Source organism: Neolamprologus multifasciatus, chromosome 9 (genome assembly GCF_963576455.1).
Source record: "Neolamprologus multifasciatus chromosome 9, fNeoMul1.2, whole genome shotgun sequence".
NCBI lineage: Eukaryota > Metazoa > Chordata > Actinopteri > Cichliformes > Cichlidae > Neolamprologus > Neolamprologus multifasciatus.
In genome coordinates, this window is record NC_140447.1 from 23,874,206 (window position 1) to 23,896,345 (window position 22,140).

The 22,140-nt window shown below is 38.5% G+C and overlaps 1 protein-coding gene across 4 annotated transcripts in view; it reads left to right on the forward strand.

The window, feature by feature from the left end:
* Positions 1-9,573: 9,573 nt before the first annotated feature.
* The window catches only part of LOC146511610 (RNA-binding Raly-like protein), a 123,501-nt gene continuing 110,934 nt past the window's right edge, over positions 9,574-22,140 (forward strand). The window contains exons 1-2 of one of the 4 annotated variants that reach the window (XM_085173523.1): positions 9,578-10,506; positions 10,617-10,711. The gene's annotated coding sequence lies outside the window, so the exon portion shown is untranslated. Of the gene's footprint in view, positions 10,712-22,140 lie in introns of all 4 variants that reach the window. The other 3 variants (XM_085173526.1, XM_085173522.1, XM_085173524.1) reach the window with 3 other exon arrangements.

Consider the following 22,140-nt stretch of genomic DNA (forward strand, 5'->3'; position numbering starts at 1 on the left):
GTTGCTCTCTGGAAATGAAAAAAAATGCCCCATGCATATTTTAGAGTCCTGGGGCTGATCCAGGACTTGCTGGAAAGATTATATATCTCATCTGACCTGGGACATAAGAAAAAGGAAGTCTGGAATACCCTGATTTGCTTGTTGCCACCACGTCCCGATCATTGTAGGAAATGGATTTATTGGAATACTGGAAAAAAACATCATGGTAGCAAAATAACTGCGACATAAGAAGGTAAGGAAGAAAACAAAGCTTCGGGGATTTAAAAGGGCACCCAATTAAGTTTTAGACCACTGGTTGCACCTGGTTTCACAATATTTCAGTTTATCATTATGGTGCTTTATTTTTAGGTAGTGCTTATGTGCCAAAAAAGATCACTACGTGTGCAAAAACAGAGGCAACTGCTCACTCGTAAAACTGCTTACTGGGAAAATTGGCTTTGCAGGTGTATTTTAATAAGAAAGTACATTAATCATGTGTGTTAAAACCTTAAGTATACAAAATTTAATTTTGAGAAATAGTAATGCATTTAAGTAAGCCTTTTTTTCTTTGCAAAGAAATTTGCTACGTGGTAACTTTAAGAAAAAAAAAAGTTGTCATTTTGAGAAATCTGGTGACCAGCTCTGCACAAATAACCACATTAAAATCCAGTTAAGTCATACCACTTTAGCCACACGCAATTTAGTCCCCACAGTCACAGTTAGGCTAATTTCATGCTCCTGTGATTGAACAAAGTTGTGAAATGGTTTAACATGTGCAACATAACCTCCAGTGAGATGACCATAATTGCAAATCCAAAACAAGCCTGTCCCCACCTGTATCATATCTCCACCATAAGCTCCAATGAGCAATTCACGAACGTCACGGAGAAAGGTTGCACAGTCGAACAGTAACGCTGCATGAAAATAAATTAACTGTCATGTACTTATGTTAATTAACTACCAAAAGGGTACTCACAACACACAGCACAATAAACCTGCCCCACGGTGCTCCCGGCCGTGTAGTGGCCTGGGGAGTCCTTCCACTTCATAGTGTAAAGGTCATCCTGTCTCAGTCTCTCTGGGTGCAGTCACACTGAAAAGGAAATGTCCCTGCGCGATGTGACAATTAATCTGACAGCTGTTAACAAGGTTAATACATCATATGTGTGTGCATTCTTTCAGAAGGACATCTCGTCTTCATCTTCTTTCTTCTTCCACTTCTACCTTCAGAGGATTTGCTGGTCTGGAGCTGCGACGCTGCTCACCTACCTTTTCAAAGTCAATTATTTTGTTCATCAGAATGCAACGACGTGAGTTATTTTTTCCAGCTCCTTGTCGCAACATTCTCTCAAGATGTCTCTTTCACTAAACTTAATTGGAAGCGTAAATGCTTTTTAAGATGGCAGCACACTGTCAGAAAATTGGCAAACTCCAGTTTAGTGTCCATGAGTGTCTTTGCGTGTCTGTCGGGTACAGCTATTTGACTGTCTGTGAGCGTCCAAACCTTTGACCTGCCAGTTCATACTTTTGTTTACCTCCCTTGACAAGACATCAGATTGAGTCTTACTTAGAAGGCGAAAAACAGTGTGAATAAAAATATTATATTATTTCAACGCCAGACAACACAGAGGAGTGCTTTGTTTTGCATCAGAATTAAAACAACTGTTGCCTTTTATTTTGATGAGAATGACTTTGACGATTCAAGTCTAGTGCACATAGGAAGAGAGAACAAATGAGCAAGGAGACAAACAGCCCAGCACAGTCAGTCCACAGGGGCGTTAGTAAAGCATCTTGGTTTCTCTTATAGAATATCAAACAGAGTTTGGGATGATTGGGAAAACTATCATTTGACTCTAGTTAAAGCAATAACAAGTCCTCAAAACTAAAGATTAATTCCGGGAGAAATTATACAACTTAAATTATTATTATTTTTTTTAATCGTTGTATTATCATCATAATTGCTATGATTGTGGCTGTGCTAGATAAAAGATAATGATAAGTTTTCACATACCACCTCTGTTGTGCAGGTTAGAAAATTATACAGGTGTTTGTGGCTTCCAAATACACTTATCTTTTTGTCTGTACAAAGACCACAAAGGGAGAAATGTGTTCCTTACAGAGTAGTGTCTAGCACCACCTAACTCGGTTTTGAGCAATCCAGGAAAGACATCATATAGCTTGTTCCCACATATGCAGTAGTTCACTCCATAAACTGTAAACTGACAATGAAAAGCAGCGGAATTGTGCATTTTGAAGGAAAAACCCAAGAACAGATGATAAAGAGAAAACATATTCATGACACAGATCTATTGCAAAATAGTAAAAGTAAACCCCTGAAGTGAATAGGACAAAAATATTTGAACTCTAAAAGACATTACTGTGCAAAGGTCTTCAGCCACCCCTCATTCTATACTTGTGAAATATATTATGTGAAATAGGTACAGCCATTTATTAAAACATAAAAATAACAATTGAAATTCAATATATAGGTAATAATAACTGAGAATATATACACATATATTTGGCATGACTATCTTTATTCTTCAACACAGACAAAACTTTCTTAGACTTGTCTTCTTGTTCTTTCTCTAAGTAGCCTTCAGTTATAGTTACTCAGTGTCAATGTGTATGCCTAGAGACTCTAAAGAAAGGCCCAATAAAAAAGAAGTTAACGTGTCTCAAGCTTTTATTGAACACAATGAGTTACTATGACAAGGTCACATGTCTCAAACAGAGGAGTTTTGAGGAGTGATGCTGGGCTTAAGGCTCACTCAGGATACTGAGAAAGAGCAGAATGCAGTTAGCCCCATGAAAAGATGGGAAAATGATCTGTATAATGTTTAAGTGGTACAGCGAATACATGAACTGTCTTACTTGTGTTAGTGGGTGAAACATTTCTGGAAGGGGGCACTAGTTTGCTTGTGTGTTTGCTTGGAGGTCACAGGAGGGAGGACAGGCAGGTGCGGGAGGCAGAAGGTGTTCTACTGAAGGTTTCCAATGAGAATGAACCAGTTCAGGTATCATCTCCACCCAAATGTGGGACCATGCCTGCCCAAGCTAGCCTCAGAGAGAAGTTACAGAAGCAGCGCAACTGAAGATCTATCTTGGATGTTCCCTGCCTTTTCTTCTGTTTTCTGTCAAGATGACACACTGCTTCATTAATGTTTCATTAACACCAATTCATGACTGATAGTGTGTGTTTGTTTGTGATCAAACTGGGATGATAGCCAGCTGCAGACCATTTCTGGGGCTTCAGTGAACAGTAGATGGATCAACTGAGGTGCCAGATGCATCTCTTCGGTCCTGTCGTTCATTTCTTAAGGTCATGACTTTCAGATACTGTTCATCTGCAGTAGATTAGGCTTTTTAGGCTTGCCACTTTTGCCTTTGTCCCCCCACTATGACCAGTTTCCTCATATTTTTTAAGATCACATAATTATTGTTATTATTTTATTTCATTTTTAAATATATTGCATTTTTATAACAGGTTGCTGGTAACAAAGCACCTAAAAATACAGTTACAAATTAGTTATTTGCTAAGTTGTCTGTGTAAGCACCAAACTTTGCGTTAAATGATTCAAGAATCGTGGCTCAAAAAAAAGATAATGGTCAGGTACAAAGATTGAACTGATAATGAGTAAAGAAACAATTTCCTAAAAATAAAGGGAAAAAAGCTGCAAAAAAAAAAGAGTTTGAAATTTGTACTGATTCTAATATCAGCTGCATTTTTTTAAACTTCCCTGTTCAGTGTATGAGTACAGCTACACAGTATAGACACGCTCTCTAAAGCTCTACCACATAAGAATAAAATAAGCATCCCACTGTTCTATAACTGTCTCGTTATAAAAAGAACACCCTCTTGTTATAATGAGTTGCTTTTATCACAAGACTATAAGCACTGGATCTCATAAGCCAGTGCTGGATGTTAGAAGAACAAAGATAGTGGAACATGCTGTCCCGTAAAGAATAATGCAGCTCTCAAGTTTCACTTTGCTCCTCTCTCTGATAGTCATTTGTAGTATCTGCATACAAATGACAATCCCATTAAAAATTATATTGCTCAGAGAGAGCACAGTTTCTTTGTGTGCTAGGTCTGAAAGGGAGAAAAACCTGACTTGTTAATTAGTGTTCTCTTTCGGATTTGTGTTGAATTGTAATTGAACCTCATGGTAGAACTATAAAATGCAGCACACCATATGGGGGAAATGTGCCAGTCAGGCTTGTTGCCTGACTTAGTTGTTCCTTAAAAAAAATCTGAATCTGTTAAAGTTAATTTAGCAAATACTTTTCATATGTTAACCTAAAGGGAAATGTTTCAACTCTACTGAAACACACCCATAAACTCAAACACAGTCAGCTAGCTTGAAAACAGCGCAGTCAAAGCAGACGCCACTATCCAGCCACTTTAATTTATATAGCACCGTTTCACAACAACAGGTAACTCAAGCCACTTTGTATCACAAGGTAAAGAGCCTACGACATTAGAGAGAAAGCCCCACCAATCAGATTTTCCCTCATGAGAAGGACCTGGCGACAGTGGGAAGAAAGAACTCCCTTTTAATAGGAAGAGGCCAACCTCTGGTAGAACAAAGCTCAGTGAGGGGCAGCCATCTGCTGTGATTAGTTGGTGGTAAGGGGATAGAGAATAGGGGGATATTTTATTCTTTATTATTTCTTTATTACTTTTTAGCACAACCTTGTGTTATACTGAAGAGAAGGGAAGCATCACTATAACCAGCATCTCCAAAACTGGTCAACTCACACAAAATACAATTTAAAAATAATCTGGATGGATGAACATCACTACAGACCAGACGGAAATGTGTAAATTAGATTCAGGGGGTGTACTGTCTCTTTAATACCTTGTGTCATAATAGATGGTTACTCTGTTTAGAGTGCAGTGTGGTGTAAGTTGTTGTTTTTAAAAAAAATGGTGACTGAGGAGATGGAAGTCTATGTGCTACTCTCCACTTAACAATTTACTGACTTTTTGTCCCTTTTAAGTTTTAAACATAGATTCAACAAATCTGCATGTTTTTTTTTTTATTATTCTATTTTTTTGATGGGCAAATAACTGCTATTTTCTCTTACACCTTCTTAATAAAATCTATCTTGTAATGTAAAGTATGCACAGTTGGAAATGTTGGTCAAGCTTGCATTAGAAAGTCTTTTAATACACCTCTCATGTGATTGTAGGAGTGCGATCTCTAGCTTACAGGCTTGCCTTGTTCCCTGCTAATCTGAATATGTGCAGGTTTTTTAAGTCCTCTGCAAAAATCCCAACCCCACCAGAAACTATAAAAACTACCATAGGTCACTAAATTTGTAGCAGAAAAAGTGGTAATTTGGGTAAGATTTCATACAAAACGCCAGTTAACCTTCTGCTGTAGATCGTAAAATCTAAATGGTAAGACTTAGATGGTGCTGAAGGGTGATGGGTCTCAGTGTAGCTGTAGAAGTGTCAAAAATAAGGATGCTCTGCAGAGTGACTACTATAACATGTCAGTAAGCCTGCCTTCTGTCTCAACAAGGTGATGTGGATCCATCATCTTGGAGAGAATGAAGCCATTGACATGCAGGAAGGCAACACAGGAGAGATGCATTCAGTTAGGTTGATACAATTAATGCATTGGTTGACATTTCACTGAGTGACCCAGCCCACACACGTACATTTTCAGCCTTTAAAACATGCATAATGGTGGAAAAAAGCATTTCCTGTAGTGATTTTACTAAACCCATATTCTAAGGCTGTTATTGGCAAACACAGGCAATGTGAAAAGGCTTTCAAGAATATTATTCATTTTGACTTATTTGATATAATCCTTCCACCTCAAGCTGTAGATTTGTAAATGTAACCCATTTATGGTAATGAGCATTAAATCCCCTTACAGTTATGTGTGCATACTCCATTTATTTCTGATTAAAATATCCCACATAATTTCTGCCTACTTCTTGACAAAATGGTAATTAAAGAATACAATTCCTTTTATAAAGGAAATTAATTCGGTCTATAGTTTTTGTGTATTGCAACAGGAATACACAAACGAGCTACCGCCACGTATTGGAGTGGACCTCAGCTGCGTGAGGCTGGGATAGGTATCCTATGACTATATTATAGAAAGTTCATTCCATTTAACACAAAAATAGGGCAGGGAACTGAAAAAGCTGTGTTTTGTTTTCGTCTTGAAATATACTGTACATCCAGTCACATAGGGCATTTTTGTAATTTATTACATAGGGGGATGTGGATTTTGGGCAATAAATATTTTCTAACACAAGAGGTGGCTGTGAAACTGGATCCAACAGAAAAAAAAGAGAGAGAGAAAAAAATCAAAGCCTCCTTTTCAATGTTGCTGCATGTTGCACACATCCTATAAATAATGTACTAACAAATATTGATTAATGTACCTCAAGAAGAACCACAAGGCCCAAAAGCCCCGATGTTTTGAGCTCTGCCTCTGACTGAATGTTTATGGCCTGAGGCGATGTGTGGTCCTTGCACTGTACTTTACTAATGGGGATTTCATCCTGGGCAATGAATTATGATTCTGCTTAGCTTCATTTCTTATTTAATTTGCAAATCTACCAACTGCAAATGCATCGGCATGTAAATGAATCCAGGCTACCATGGAATCAAACTGGAAAATGCGTGTTTTTGTTGAGTCTCTGGCCAAACTAGACACCTCTCATGTCAAAAGGTTTGTATGATTGATAGTTCTTGTTCCAGATATTCATGAAGGTCGTGCCTCGCAAGTGTCTTTGAGATGCGACAGCATGGTGGATAATATCACGATCCAGAAACCTGCGAGTGGATTATAGCAAACATGACAGTATCTCCACTGTTTATGGTCACATATGCGTAAATCATGGGGAGTGAAGCATGAGCCGTATATTTTCCACAGCAGGCATTAAAAGTTGTGCGCCATTAAAGTGGGAGAAAAGGGGTGATTTTGAGCCAAATGACTGGTAATAACCTCATGTCAATAGCAATGTCATGCATTAGTCATAGTTTATTATAGAGTGTGGTATTGGATTAGAAGGAATTAGACTGGCTGTGGTTTAATTGGTCCATTTTTTTGTCACCCGTGCTCTGCCCACATGTTGGAAGCTATCTGGATTTATTTACTGCCTAATTCTTAAATCCGACCTGTGCATCTTAGTGAATCACCTAGTTTACAGTGAATTAGGTCATGAGCACCCCCAGGCATTGATAATTATGGTGTGACATGCCCTGCACAGCAACACGCTGACCGTCACTTTTACTTTAAAGGCCCAACAACCAATATGCTATGACACTGTTGACATATCACACCAAATGAAGAAAAAAAAAGAAAAAAGGGGGAAAACATAGTGTTTTACAGTATGCTTCCAAAACGTCTTAAGAGGCTCTGATGGCCAAATGGAAGAAGAGGTGAAAACACTCTGCGATAAAGGTGCTAGAATTTGCTCTAAGGAAAGTTTGATCACCGTTCTTAGACACCCAATATATCCTTTAGACACTGTAAAGGATTTTACACTGTGCCTCCCAAAGGCTTGGATGTTATCTGAAAAGTGAATTACATTAGACAGTGCTTAAGGTGGAAACAGTGCACCAACCACAGTTGTGATGAATGAATGGTGACAGTTGTCTCCAGCCCTGTGTGTTGCATGAACTTGTACTGAATTTCGTCTGACAACTGCAGTCAGACACTAATGCATCAATAACACATTATTACTTTCCTGTCTGGCACAATCAGCAATAACCTACATTTCTCAGGTGCATTTATTCAACAAATGAGAGAAAGAGAGAGAGAGAGTGGGTGTCTGCAGGATGTCATGTAGGTACGATGAATCCAAATAGCATGAAAACCAATCTTAAGAGTCACCTGTTTGTCTACTTGGCTTCTTGATCTTAAAAAACACGAGTAAACGGCTAAAAATATAGAATTAATCCATGCAGTGTCTCTCTCAATATCATACTTAAAAAGGAAGTACTACAGACATCAACTACACGATGAAGGCAACCCAGTTTCGGCTCCATGTACAGTCTTTATACAGCTGTTTGCCCCAAATATGCTATACTCACTCAGTTTCAGGACCATGGACAGGGCTTAGAGACATTAAAAGAGTATAATTTCAAAACCCATTCATCTTAATGTACCGCTTTAGGACCATAGACAGAGATGAATTATATTAAGGACACTGCTGAATCTAATATCACTCATTCATTCACTCAGTCTATATATACCCTGTAGTCACTCAGAAGCCATCATTTGTGTCTGAAATGATCTGTGGTAGGGGAAGTGATACATAGCAACAATTGTTCACCATTTGCTGTTTACTATTTAGTTTTTTCTCCAAACATCAGTTATATTATTCTACATGTGCAATGCTTCACTTTCCAGTTGACTATCCAAGAAAATATATACATTTTTAAAAATGATGTGAGATGATGGATTTGATTAGGATTTGTTCAAATTCTGTGTTTAATTTAAAATTAAAAACCAACAATGAATTTCAGTTTCCGTTTCGGTGCAGCAGACAGTTTTTTATTTTTCCTCAATATGTACTTGCTTTCAGCACCAGCAACATGGCTGCGTATTATTGAGACCATAGCCACAAATTATGTACTCTGTTTAGAAGACTTTCCATCATACACTGTGTCTATCTATCTATATAGGGAGTGTGGTAAAACTGCTGTGCTGAGCTAAAAAAGCAGTATATAATCCATACTCTGTAACAAAGACCTGCTTTATTTTTTTAATATGGTTGGTGATGGTGTTGTGTATGTGTGTGACAGTTGCCTTAGTCACAGTTCACGAGCATAGGCAGTCTAAACCAGGCTTTAGGCTACATAATGTATAAGATGACAAAATCATTGGAACGAGTACAAACACCATTGTTTTGCTTCAGTATTTCTTTTGTGCTTCAGTTTCAGCAACACAAACACACAAACACAAACACACACACACACGGCTTGGAAAAAGGCTCTTCTATCATTTCTTTGTCCAAGAAGTGTTCCCTTTCTTATTTTCAATCACACAACCAGGGGTGTGCAATACTGAATTGCGCAATGCACAGTTAAGGCTCTGTGCCATACTATACTTTAGTTGCATGCATGATAAATTATACTTGCTATAATAAAGAAAAAGAAATCTTGTTCACACGTGTTTTACCCCAATTCTCCAAAACGTAGAAACATCTATTTATCTATAGTAGTGCACAGCTGAAGATACTAAATGCTTTAAATTGGCTTAATATCTACAATACTCAAAGTTCCAGCACCCTGGACAGGTCTTGGTGATATTACAGTTTAAGTATAATGCATTATTTTTGTTTGCCGGTCCCGGGTGTATTACATCGTGCTGAGCACCAGGGACACATCTGCTCTACAGTCGCCAATTTCAGCACCATGGTCAGCGCTGGTTTCCCGTTAACGGTGTGTTGTTCGGTGTGCTGCACTTTCACAGTTTAAGCACCGAGAACAGGGCTGCATGCTATTGCGATGCAGCTTTACGTTGACCCCCACCCCCCTCGCTGTAATAACACACACCCCTGTTCATTCTCCCCCAGTAAGAAAAACCGTGCTCTTTATCCCAGCCAGTGCTTGCACTGAATGAAATGAAAGCATGCCTGGATCGTGACGTGGCGCTGACACCGCGTGAGCTCTGCATCTTTAAAACAGAAGGACAAAAAGCAGAAAAAAAGAAACCGAAAGAAAAACAGACAAGCTGCTCAGTCATAACTGTGGGATGATAAGGACTACCTCTTTTTACTTTTGGAGAGAGTCGAGCCGTTAGGAGAGCATTCAGCATCAGCTGTTCAACACTGGTCTCTCATTGCTGGAAGTCGGGGCTGAATCAGTCACATGACAGAACTGGAGGCAGAGATCTAGAGAAAAGGCACAGCATTTCGGCTAGCACCGCCATACTGTATTTTGAGCCATATCACATTTTTATTGCAACATTTTACTCCCGCTCGGTGAGTACATTTCCAATGGCTTTTTTGTAAGCATTTTTTGTCTTTTTAATTGCCCCCCCTTTTTTTGTTATTTTTCCTCCTTTTGCTGATGGTTGAATTGAGCATTGACATGGTGGTTTTGAGCGTTTTTCCACATCCAGGCTTCAAGTTTTTAGCATGCAGTTATTCTGATCGAGAGTGCCAAGAGGGTAAACGGGTGCGTTATCGGGATTGAGAAAGCCTTTACTTGCTTGCAGTTTTGTTTCGAGGGTCGAAACCAAGCAGGTTTTGTCAGTATTGAGATTTTTCGAACATTTATTGGTGGTTTTGAAACATTTTTAATTTTTTTCTCTTTTTTTTTCTTTTTTGTTTCTGTCGACTTTTGCTGTTGCTATGCTTTGGTTTGCATTTTGCAGTGTTGTTTGTTGCCTTCGAGTTTTGTGATTTTGATGTCTCGGTGAAATCACCACCGATCCGATCCTTGCTTTTACTTTGCTCCTCTTTTCTTTATGGAAAAAAAGAGGGGGAATCATTTTTAAAGCCCGATGACATTTTAACGTGCTACTTTTCTTGCAGCTGAGCTCACAGGTTTGTGGTTTTTGTTTTTGGTTTTTTGTGTTCCTCTCTTTTTCCGATTTCATTATACTTTTGCTGGTGGCAGTGTCAAGTATTTTTTGGATGTTATTTTTTTTGACTAGATGATGCTGGGTGGACGAGGGGAGTTTTGATTCTTGGGGGAGTTCAATGCGTTCTTGTTTTCAACGAGGATGAACAGACATTTTCCCTCTTGCAGGTATATAACGTGAGCGGATGAGTGACACGCTTCTGTATTTACAATAAAGAATGAGGTGACAGAAATATGCACCTGTGGCTGACGTGTTATTTTGTAAGGGCTGCTCAAATTGTTGATTAGAAAAGGCATTCTTCATCAATGTTACCTGAAGGTTACCTGCTGTGATCGATCTGTGCCTAATGCTTCATAAAATAAAATACAAAAAAAAAAAAAAATCTAATGTCGTGGTCAATAATTCAAGAACACGGATTGGAAATCACACGCAGTTCGCTCGAACAGTGTTTTCTTTGTCGTGAGTTCAACAATCTTCACGCCGTTCAAGCTGAAGACTAAATGTAAGTAGATACAGCCAAGGACGGATACACTGCAATAAATGCAAGTATCGAAAGTCTATTCATATATCGATTTGGAGGAGCGGAAATTCCTTTACTGCAGCAGACGCTTCTTTAAACTGCAGCTGGCTACCAACTTGAGGGAAATAATTAGGTTACATTTTCCATTGCAGTATGTCATGGGCAAATATCTTCCCACACTTAAGTGCCCCTCTTAGTCCTTTACAAACTCAAATCCGCTTTTTGTGGGCCTGGATGCATAAATACATTTTTTTTTCTAATCTGATTTTGCAGGAAATGAACTAAAAGAGGACTTAGAGTGAAATAATCCTTTCAAGAGGCAGTTTAACCTCAGATTATTAGTGCTGCAGGAAATGCAAAAATAATAGCGAAAACAGATATCATGGAGTCTTAGAAAAGAGCAAGGCTTGCAATCAGTTACTCGAATTATTTGCTCTGTGTGTGTGCGTGTGTTTGTGTGTGTGTGGGTTCATAGCCAAAAAGTCATGGTACTCAGCAGAAATCCACCATCTCTACTTGACTTACTCTTCACTTTTTCCCGGCTGATCTAAATCATTTCTGCCTTTTGAGTTTCCATTTTTAAAGAAAGGAGTCAAGCTTGTGCATCAGATCTCATCAGTTTGCTCCATTTAACTCATATGTGTTCAGTTTAACAGAACAGAGGTTTCGTCGGCATAATACTGCAGGCCAATAAAACACAGGGGAGTGGACCATTAAGTCTGAGTGTAGACTGTTAAGTCCCGGTGTCATTAAACAGGCTTGCATAGTTGATCAGAATCCAAATAATTTAATGTGGTGAAATGAAACATTAATAACTACTGGATGAAAAACGCAGTTGGTAAACTAGGATTGTTAATAAGGCAAACTGACTAGAGCAATTAAGATGAAACATGTTGCAGAGAATTGAAAGGCTGTTATTAAGTATTGATTTCTCTGCCTTCGGTTAGATCTATGCAGACCATAAAGGAGATGTAGATAAAGAGCATGAGGAGATTTTAATGGGGTCCAATTTGTGAGCCAATTTAGAAACAGCTTTAAGAGTCTAGGAAGAGAGTAAGTGTTTGCTTGTAGACACATAGTAAATATATTATAGGCTATGGTGTTGGAGTAGGTGTGAATTTGCCACAGAGTCTGTCAGTGACTGAAAAAGAAGAATTACAATTGAATCCAACTATTAGATTCAGATACAAGTAATCAGTGTACCGTCAGTTCTTGCACTGCAGCCACGATTTAATTACATTTTCCTTCAAAAATTTCTAAAAGTCACTGAACTCATTTAAGCCATGAACACATTAAACTCTTACACTGGGTAATTAGGTGAAAGAATGACTTTAATTTTCAAGGCCTGTATTTTAGCCTGAAGCCAGGGCATTTCACATGTGTCTAGATAATATTTTCAGTAACTTCTTCAAGGTGTCACACTGTCCTCCAGTTTATCTATGCAGAATTACACACAAGTCCATTTTTAGCTGCATAAAATAGCTGTCTTTTGTAAACGTTCCAAAGAAATTGTCTTCGTTATCTTCGGTGCACAAAGGTTTTAATCAGGCCACTCCCTCAAAATCAATCCATCTGTTGGCTTTCAAACCTCAAACCACAACATCACAAGACATCAACATGTCTTCACGCCCTGAGTTGAGAGTTGTTTCTGCCACACCGCCAGAGTGTGAGCTCCACAGACATCTCTCCTGCTAAGCATTATGATAGTTTCTATTACGTCCTGCAGTGTTGTGTCTGCGCTCCAGGCAGGTTTTCTGTTATCTGGGCCAAGCCAGAACCGCACAGGAGTCTCACAGAGAAGTATGATAGCTCGTGTGTGGTTATATCTCTGCTACCATGAATAAAACATCACGCAAGAGTCAGCTATGTGCACTAAGCATGTGCTTAACTAGGGGATGCATGAAAGTGAATGCAGGTTTGGTGGTGGTGGTGGTGTGTGTGTGTGTGTGTGTGTGTGTGTGTGTGTGTGTGTGTGCAGGCATATGTTGCTTTAGTATCATCTTTCAATAGAAGAAATAATAAGCAACATTAAAGGAGGACAAAACCTGAGCAGACTGAGACGTTTTATGTTTTGCCCTTTAAAGTGTTGAAAAGGGACCATGAAACAAGTTTTATCATTTTCAAGAAGCAGCAGTAGCTCTTTACTTAAATTATGTTTTTTTAACCATAAAGGCACTCGTATAGTATGACTTGCCACTGTCTGAAAATATGGCAGCTGCAAAGCTGGTCTGAATTTTGCTCTCATCTTAACATTTTTTTTGCCAGTCAGTGAAGCTCTCAATTAATCTCTGCATTGTTTTAATTGGATTTCCACATGTCATTACTCACATAGGAAAGAGTTTGGTTGCTGTTTTCCATCTTTATAAATCAATCTAGAAAATGAGCCTGACAGAAATGGTTATTGTCTTTCTGATAATTATTGTACTATAACAATAAATAATGATTTGCTCCATTCAAGTAGATACAAAAAATCCCGTTTCTCCTTCTTGACTAATAAGCATACGGCAAAGAGCACCACTCTTTACCGCATTAGTGTAATGTTATTTTGACAGCGTGATTAAGTGTGAGCAATACCTTGATTCTTCTTAGGCTTTACCACAAAGAAGAAGGGCCAGTTTTTATGTTACCTGAAAGAAAAAATGTCTGCAAGGCAAACTTGTGCAAGTCACAAGTTAGATTTTTTTTAAATAATCGCATAGCTGTAAAGGCAACTCGCAGAAGTGCATCCATATTATTATAAACTCAAAGCGTCTTTCATCTGCATTTTGGCAGTCAACCATATCAACATAACATGAAGTACCAAAGTAAAAAGAGTGTTTTACGATGTGTTTTATTTCTCTCAATGAGGCATTCACTTCCTTCTCCCCTCCTTTTAACAGATAAACAGCTTACCTTTGCCATGACTCATTCTACTGAGACTACTGTTAAGTACTTTACTGTCCTTTTCTGAGCTGTTAATTTGATAAGTGAGGGGATCTTGCACTTCATATTCTGGGCAATTAAACCCATATCTGAAGAATAGGGTCAGGCTGAATGACTTTCCAGTGTCTATTATGGGAACCATCTGAGTTACTGTGCATCACTGAAATCAGACTTCTGCGCCGACGTGCTGAGACCTGATTGTAACTTTTAAATTTCGCATGAAAGCAAAGTTTTGTTTTAGTTACATGTAACTGACATTCGGTCTTGAGGGCGTGCGCTCTTATAACTTGATGCTTATGAAGACAATGGGATCAGTCGCAAAACAGTGATATTTTTTTCTTTTGATTAAATACACGAAACTAGACATAGACTGAGACTTGGGATGTGTTTCAGATTTGTAAAGCGAATTGAATTTTTCTATTTTTAGGGAGGAAATAAGTTTAGAGCTGTGGGATTAGGACTAACCTTACAAAAGGACATGGAGCTAAGATGGTATAAAGGTCAGTGTTTGGAAGATCCGCTCATGAGGAAAGTACAGTTTATACTGCTTTCCCAGCGCTGTGCAGTTATTGATCCAGCCTACATGATAGCTTCCAGGTTACATGAGGTCAAGCTTAAAAATTCAGTACAATTTTCTAATTAGCAGGAGTATCACGTAGGAGCAAAACATTCAAAATGAGGCTTTAAATTAGATATGGATGTAGCATTGCCGCTTCTAATATACATAAGTATTATGTCTTTAGACGAAAATGTCACAGAGTTTCCTGCAGCAGCATCTTATCCCCAACCCCCTCCTAATTAAACTGTAATTTCAGAAAATTGTTGGTCTCATTGTAGATACATAAGCCTGTTTCATCACATTTAACTTTTTGGCATTTAAATACATGTTTTTCACATCAGTGTGCCAAACATCATCATTAAAATTTAACCCTCAGGCAGAAGGATGACCGAGCCAAAGATGATTAGTCTGTGCTTTGCACGTCTTTTCTGGAAATAACGGAAGATCTCAGTTTGGATACATATAGAATTATGGAAATGTGGCTGGAATATTTTGGCAGGACACGCAAAAAAAAGAACAATACACATGACCTCAATCTGCACATACACAAATTTAGACATACATTTGTAAAGAAAGAGCAGGAGAAGGAAACTGATGCATAAAGTTTTACCTATTTTTTGGTCCTTTTAAGAGCAGGCAGTTTAAGAGGAGCAAGATTTTAGCTTCTATTTCTTGCTTGTATGCATTTATTATACTTTCATTATGCAGAAATTCTTCTCTTCAGCCCTCCTGATAACCTGCTTCCCCTGATCGGGCTAGCCAATCCACATTAAGTTGAGTAGTAGCAAACTAGAACAGTGGCACAGGAAAAGACAAGCTGATCAAATATTTAGAAAAGCGCTCAACGTTTCTCTGTCCTACGAAGATGAAGTATTTTCTTTACCTCTCTGAAACATTAAAAAAAGCAGAAAACACTGCAGATTAAATAAACATAAGACTCTCCCAAAATGCCACTATAAAATATTAAAAGCAGCAATAAAAAGATAAACACAGAAATACCAGAGACTAAGGGCTCCCAGGTCAATTTATAGAGGCATAAAATCAAAATGCATAGTGAAATTCAAAGACTTGAGTTGCCATAGGCAACATCTAAGGCTCAACTAATTGATTTATCATTAGGATGCAAAAGCAAGTGCTTTCTTGCAATCTAAAGATGACCTGGGCATGAAAATATTAAGCATAGGAACATTATGCATGGGAAACATCTAATTGGGAAGAACTTTTTTTTCCTACTGTATAAGCAGTGGAGCATTGCCCACGGCGATGAATTCAAAGAACTGCATAGTTTACTGGTAAGAGTGAATCTTGGAAAAGCTGTTTCAGTTAAGAGACGAGGTTATAAAGTTGACAACTTGATCCATGAGTTCTGGCATGTCTAAGTGACTGTGTGCTCTTTGATGCTGAGTGTGTGACAGAAAAATAAACAAATGAAAAGCAACAAAAAAAAGAAGAGGCAGAGGAGTGGTATGAACCCTTCCAAAGCAGGTGGCAGAGCCCTCCAGATGCTGCAGAGAAGCAACGATGCAGATAATGTCTTGCCTAGATTACCTCAGGGACTCCGATTACAGTGGAGAGTCCTCATCTGGGTCAGCTCCGAGCTGGTTCTGCAGGGATCAGCTGTTCTCGCTGTTGTCCTGCTGGCCTCAGCTGTCTCTCACCTGCTTGTGACCAGTCGCGGATGTATTGGCAGTCTAAACACAACAGTGTCGACATACATGATACATTGCACTGTGCCGTACCTACACTGTCATTATTTTTGATAAGGTCTGCATGAAACGTTTTCTTTTTTTTAAATTGATCTAATTGAATTAATCAATTCACTGTTGTCATCTCTGGGAACTTTCAATTGTAAGGGAAAGATTTTACCATAACAGTGCAATAATAGTAGAATAGCTGGAAATAGGAGGGTGAAAACTCTCCCTCTTACAAAGAAGAAATCTCCAGGAGTGGGGATCTCAGGGACCAATTGGGGTAAGCAGAAAGTGAAGAGAGAAAAGAAGAGCATAGAGAGACAACAAAAAAATATAACGTATGCATGGATAAATTGGTGAACAGGCCTTCAGAGCACAATCCCTAGGGGCAAGTGGTCAGAGCTCTCCTGGGGCTACAGTGTTGGTTTGAAAGAATTTTTCTTGGGATGTCAATCAAATAACTTTAAAGATACTGAAAATGGACAAAAAATAATCGCAAATAACTGCAAAGAGGCATAAATCAACCATAAATAATCCAAAAAGACAGAAAGAAAATGCAAACCAACCTCAAAGAGACACAAAACAACCAAAGAGGAACAGAATTATAACAAAAAGACACAAATTGACCACGGAGACGCAAAACCACTACAAAGACGGACAAATTAACAGGAAAAAAAAACAACCACAAATAACTCAAAGCATTCTGCATTTCTTTCATTTTGGATGTCTTCATCTTATGTTTCGAGGCACTGGGGGCCTTTTCGCATGCCTCAGGGCACATTGACAAGGGAGGGAGGGAGTTCCAAACAGGAGTCAGAGGTTTCAAATCTTTGAAGTTTATATCCAAATTTAGAGTAGACAGCGAAAAACTGTGATCACTTTATACAACAGGCACTAAAGGGTAGAGAAAAATAAAATGATCATAAAGTGATTATACTTTTTCTGTGATTTGTTGCTCTGACAACAAATCTTCATCTTTGCTTTTGCAGCTTGTTTTTTTAAATCTGGTCAGATACTTTCAAAACTCTTGCATAGGGCGTAGCACAGCTCATTCACTCAAACCATTTATTTATTTTTAATGTTTATCAAATTATTGGCTTATATATTCTAATATACTCATTTGTGTTTTTAGCAGACAATAATGAACAATGCATGTGTTTGAAAAAAAAAGGAATCTAGCAATTTAGAAATATAAATTTAAGGCTAGATAATTTTTAAGCGAGGCAATAATGCAGATCTACACAAGAGATGAAAGTCAGTTTTGAAAAATGGGTTGCAAATGCTCATGTACGGTTTACCCTTCAAATGTATGTGTGCACAAATGTGCGTATGCCCTCTATAAGAGAAAGAATGTACACGGAAATTCCAGATAGATATTTTCAAGGAGATATAAACTGAAAAAGAGAAAAGAAAGAGAGATATTCCAACATAGAGGCATCTTGACTCACATAGTCGTGGGGATCATGACCTCAATTTTCAGTGTGTGCCACTAGGAAAGCACAGGTGCACTCAAGAAGAGATGGCTAGCTACCTAGCTAGCTATTGAGTTTGTGTACCCCTGAGGGCAAAAACATGTCCACCGAGCAAACCTTTTATGTTTCTCTCAACAAACGGTTCAGTCAGAGGTATCAGGGGGGACTGCTGGTGATGGTGAAAATGTATGATTGCTCCACATTCAAAGTCTGATTCAGGCTGACAGATAATTCTTAACTGACGGCAACACATGGACAGACTTGGGGCTTTTTGCACGTAAGCACTCACATTGTTATTTAAATGATGTTAAGTTATGCAGAACTTTTACTAACTAGGAGAAGAAAAAGGGAAGAAATGCAGAAATCAGCTTGGTTTCATTGCAAAGAATAGCTGTCATAGTGAGCCCCCGCCCATGAATGATAATCCCAGCTCTGTGACCGGCTGCGTGCGCGCACATGTCCCTGCAAATATGCATCCTGAACACAACGGCATCCTCTTCGGATTGAGGTTAACTTTAAAAAAAAAAACAAAAAAAAAACACAAACACATCTGTCTTCCTAAATGTTGCCCTATTCACTGATGGGTTTATGATTAAAAATAGAACTGCTGTCGTTTAATTCCCCACTTAGCCACAAAAACAAAAAAAGCAATCATCTCCTGAAACATTAATGGCCTGTTGACATCTTGCAGCGAGCCACAGTCTATCAGGTGGCGTGTGTAAATAAGGCTTCATTCTTCATATTGATTTTCCCCCCAGGTTTTGACATCAGAGGAAATCAAGAAGCACATTGCTGTATGTTCTCTGCAATAACAGCAGTTATTATAGCCATTACTTCCTTTTCCATCCATTTTCTCTAATATACACCCTGCGCCTACACCCATCAGTGTGCAAAGATGTGGTTTGGATATTTGTCTTGATGGAAAGGTAAATGAAATCTTCAGTTGAATAGCCTGCTCTGGCATTATTAGTGGATATAAATGTGCTTACTTACAAATTCCGCTGTTTCGTAAGAGTAACACGATTCTCTGGATTATATTTACGTCCCATTTGCTGCCCAGTTAGTGTTTTACTGCACAGGAAACAATAGCATATAGCAATGTGGAAAAACCAAAAGAGAACATTTAAAGCCCCATCAAGAGACTTTAAAGTGCATTTGCATGTCCTGTAAGCCAGTGCTTCTCAACTTTTAAAGCAAAGTCTACTTGTGACACATCATCCATCCCTAATCAGCAAGATGCTTTAAAAATAATGCCTTGATTATACTCTGTTGTGAATACAGACATGGACAGCTGAAGACAGGATAACAGAATAGTCATTCTTGTTATAGTTTTTTGAAGTCTGCTACCTGGGCCGCATGTGTAGTTGGTGCATTGTGATATAAATTCTTTGCAGACTGGTCCGTGCAGTCAAAAAAGACAGGCAGGTATGTGGACTACTATTAAATTTACATTGCTGTGACCTGAGCGGACTCTAGCAGTCTCTAGTGGACAAGGTTTAAGTCATTCAAAAATTGTTTTAATCAAAGTTGATGTTGATGTTGTCTGAATAACAGATAATAAAGAAATCAGAGGGATTTTAAGATCTATTTATTTTTAATTTTTTGTTGGGCAAGTGTATTTTCTTGGTTTGGTGCCCTGGATGCAGGGCTACCAGCACTAAATTCAGAATAACTGTCATAAACTACAGAAAAGTTTCCTTTTTTGTTCATAAGCACGGCCAGAAAACCCCACTTGTGAGGGCCTGTACAACATTTAAATTCTCTATAACACCAGGTCTGTCAGGGCTTGTCTGACAGACCCCATCGCCCCTGGCATTTTGCCCTGTACCAGCCCACCACAATCGATAACATGCCACCCATGTTTGTGCTCCCCTGAATATGCATGCCGTCCAGGCCACCCTTTAAAAGCACTAAAGGTGTGTATTGAATAAGAGAAGACTAAGATTTAGATAAAGGAAACGTTTTTTGAAAGTGACTCTGCTAATACCTGTACAGTACTGAGAGAATTTTAAAAGAAGTAATGATCTGTCTGTAATAAACAGTTGATCAGATAATTGTTCTTTTCAGGTTGAAGAACAGTATGTTTCACTAACTCATAGCATTTCCTGCTTGGGTAAGTCCTTAAAAAGCAGGAAAAAAAAATAAAGTGAATAAACTGTCAACATAAAAGTTAAATAAAAATGCGGGGGACTTGTTTGATAAATCCATAAAAAAGTGGTGCGATCATGTCAGAGAGGCGCAAATCAGTCACACTGACATGACAATGTATGTAAAGACAATGCACAAATAGTTGTTTAGTGAATAAATAAAGACAAGAATGTCTCAATTTTACTCCCATATAATGTCCATCACTGCCACACAAAATCTTGCATCCTAAGAGGTTTTTTCCATATCCCAAAACATCACTGGGAACAGCAAGCTGCCAGCTGGCCCACTGCTAATGCTGATAAAAGGTGGTTAACAAAATTGTGGCATCCTTTTTACACTTGCAAGTGCTTACTAATTGTCTTAGCCACTTTGCACAGTGTGTTAGCTAGCACACTCTGACATTCACACAAACACATTATGACCAGAAAACTACTTATTTGCAAAAGTGGCAAGCTAGTCAAATTGAAGTTGTGGAGAGAGTGCATATTTGGTTGTACTGTTATGTAATTAACACAACTTTGCAAAAACCAGCCATTTCGTTTACCAATAGAGCTTAAGCTTAAATTTTCTGACACTCCAGACAAGTTATCACCCTGCTAATCATCCTAGTCTCATCTCTCCTGACGTACAGTGTTGTTGATCCAGGCAGACAGCCCATTACCTTCTGCTTTACTTAACCCCCTCTAAGTTCTCCTTTTCTCTGTCCTTCTAACTGTGTACAGCACCACTGCCAGCACCTCCCTAGTCTTATCCATTTTGGCACTCTGACGTTTTTGTTGACAGCTGTGTTGGCCCGAAAAGTCACGTTAGGCCCACCGGGGGAGTTCCAGTATGCCAGATGGCCAGTCGAGCACAGGTAAAAGGTGATAACAGAGAGTAAAAACAAGCCAGAATAATATAATGTACTGTCCTTGCTCCTCTGGCTTTCTTTTCTCTCTCCGCCTATCACAAATTGCAAATAGGTAAACTGTTTGACTGTATACTGGCTGTTCTAAGCTAGTAACAAATTGAATGTAGAAGTATACAAAAAAGAAAACAGCGTGTGCGTGACAAGTGGCTCGCTGCCACAATAGAAGCAGCGAGCAATGCAGATGCTTGCTGTTGAAAAATGGGTTAGGGTCTCGGGCCCTCAAACAGCAGGCTGCTTTTCTTAGTTTGTAATGCAGCCCTATCTTTTAGCATGGTTGTACTGTGGGAATACTGATCATTTAAATGGATAGCTTATCATCTTCTGAAATACACTTGAAGTATGGGATGCAGACTTTGCTATTTTAGATTAAGATTAGAAGTTCAGCAGAATGCCGGCTCATTTCTCCATCAAATATAGGACCATGGTTCTCAGCTAGCTGCCAATTAGCATTTTTTAGCATAGTTAGCATAAATACTAAAAATAGGTGATAAGAGTCACTCTAAAGCACTAACTAATTATATTGTTTGAGAACTAGGGGTTTACTGGGTGTTTTTAGCTGGGCTAACTTGTGTTTATTCAGGGGTTAAAATGAGTGGGAGTTCCAGAAGCTTTCAGTTGCTCAGTAATTAAACCTAATCCAAATTTTAATACATAATTTTATCAAGCAGCCTGGCTTTGCTTCCAGGTTAGGCCACAGAGAAATGAATATCACCCTTGGTCCTGTCCACATGTGCAGATGTCAGAAAAGTTTCCATGTTGTACTTCACTACCTACAGCTACAGTAAGCCTAAACAAAGTTACCATTTCTATGGTAACTTTGAATGGCAGATAATTTCAAACTCAGCCTTTTAAACTGTTCAACAGACACAGAAAACTGCATCTGTGCAGTTTGGATTATAGTCTGTCTGCTAGCTAAGTATCCAGTCACTGTATTTCCTAAGAGGGGAAAAAATGTGTGAACGATCTAAAATAGACAGAACATTAAAGGAAAATGAGAGATTATTTTCAAAGATGATGACTATTCGGCAAGTGACATTAGCTAGAGGGGAAAAACTTACATATCCAAATAAATGTTACTTTATTATTAAAATATCAGATTCTGGATCTGCATGTAATATTTTGCTGAAGTTATTTGGTTATTTGTGAATTGTGTCTTTCACAACAAATTGAATTATATTTTTTGTCGGAATATTATACTAGTATGCAAATTCATGCTGAGCTGAGTAGCAGTATTATGGTACAATCTACAGTGCTGCATTGTGTTGCACTGGTGAAACGTAGTATGATAGCTCTGTGGTGTCCATGCTGACTGTTTGATAATTCTGCAACCTGTATAGATGCTAGTAAACGTATGACCAAAAGATTTGCTAAAAT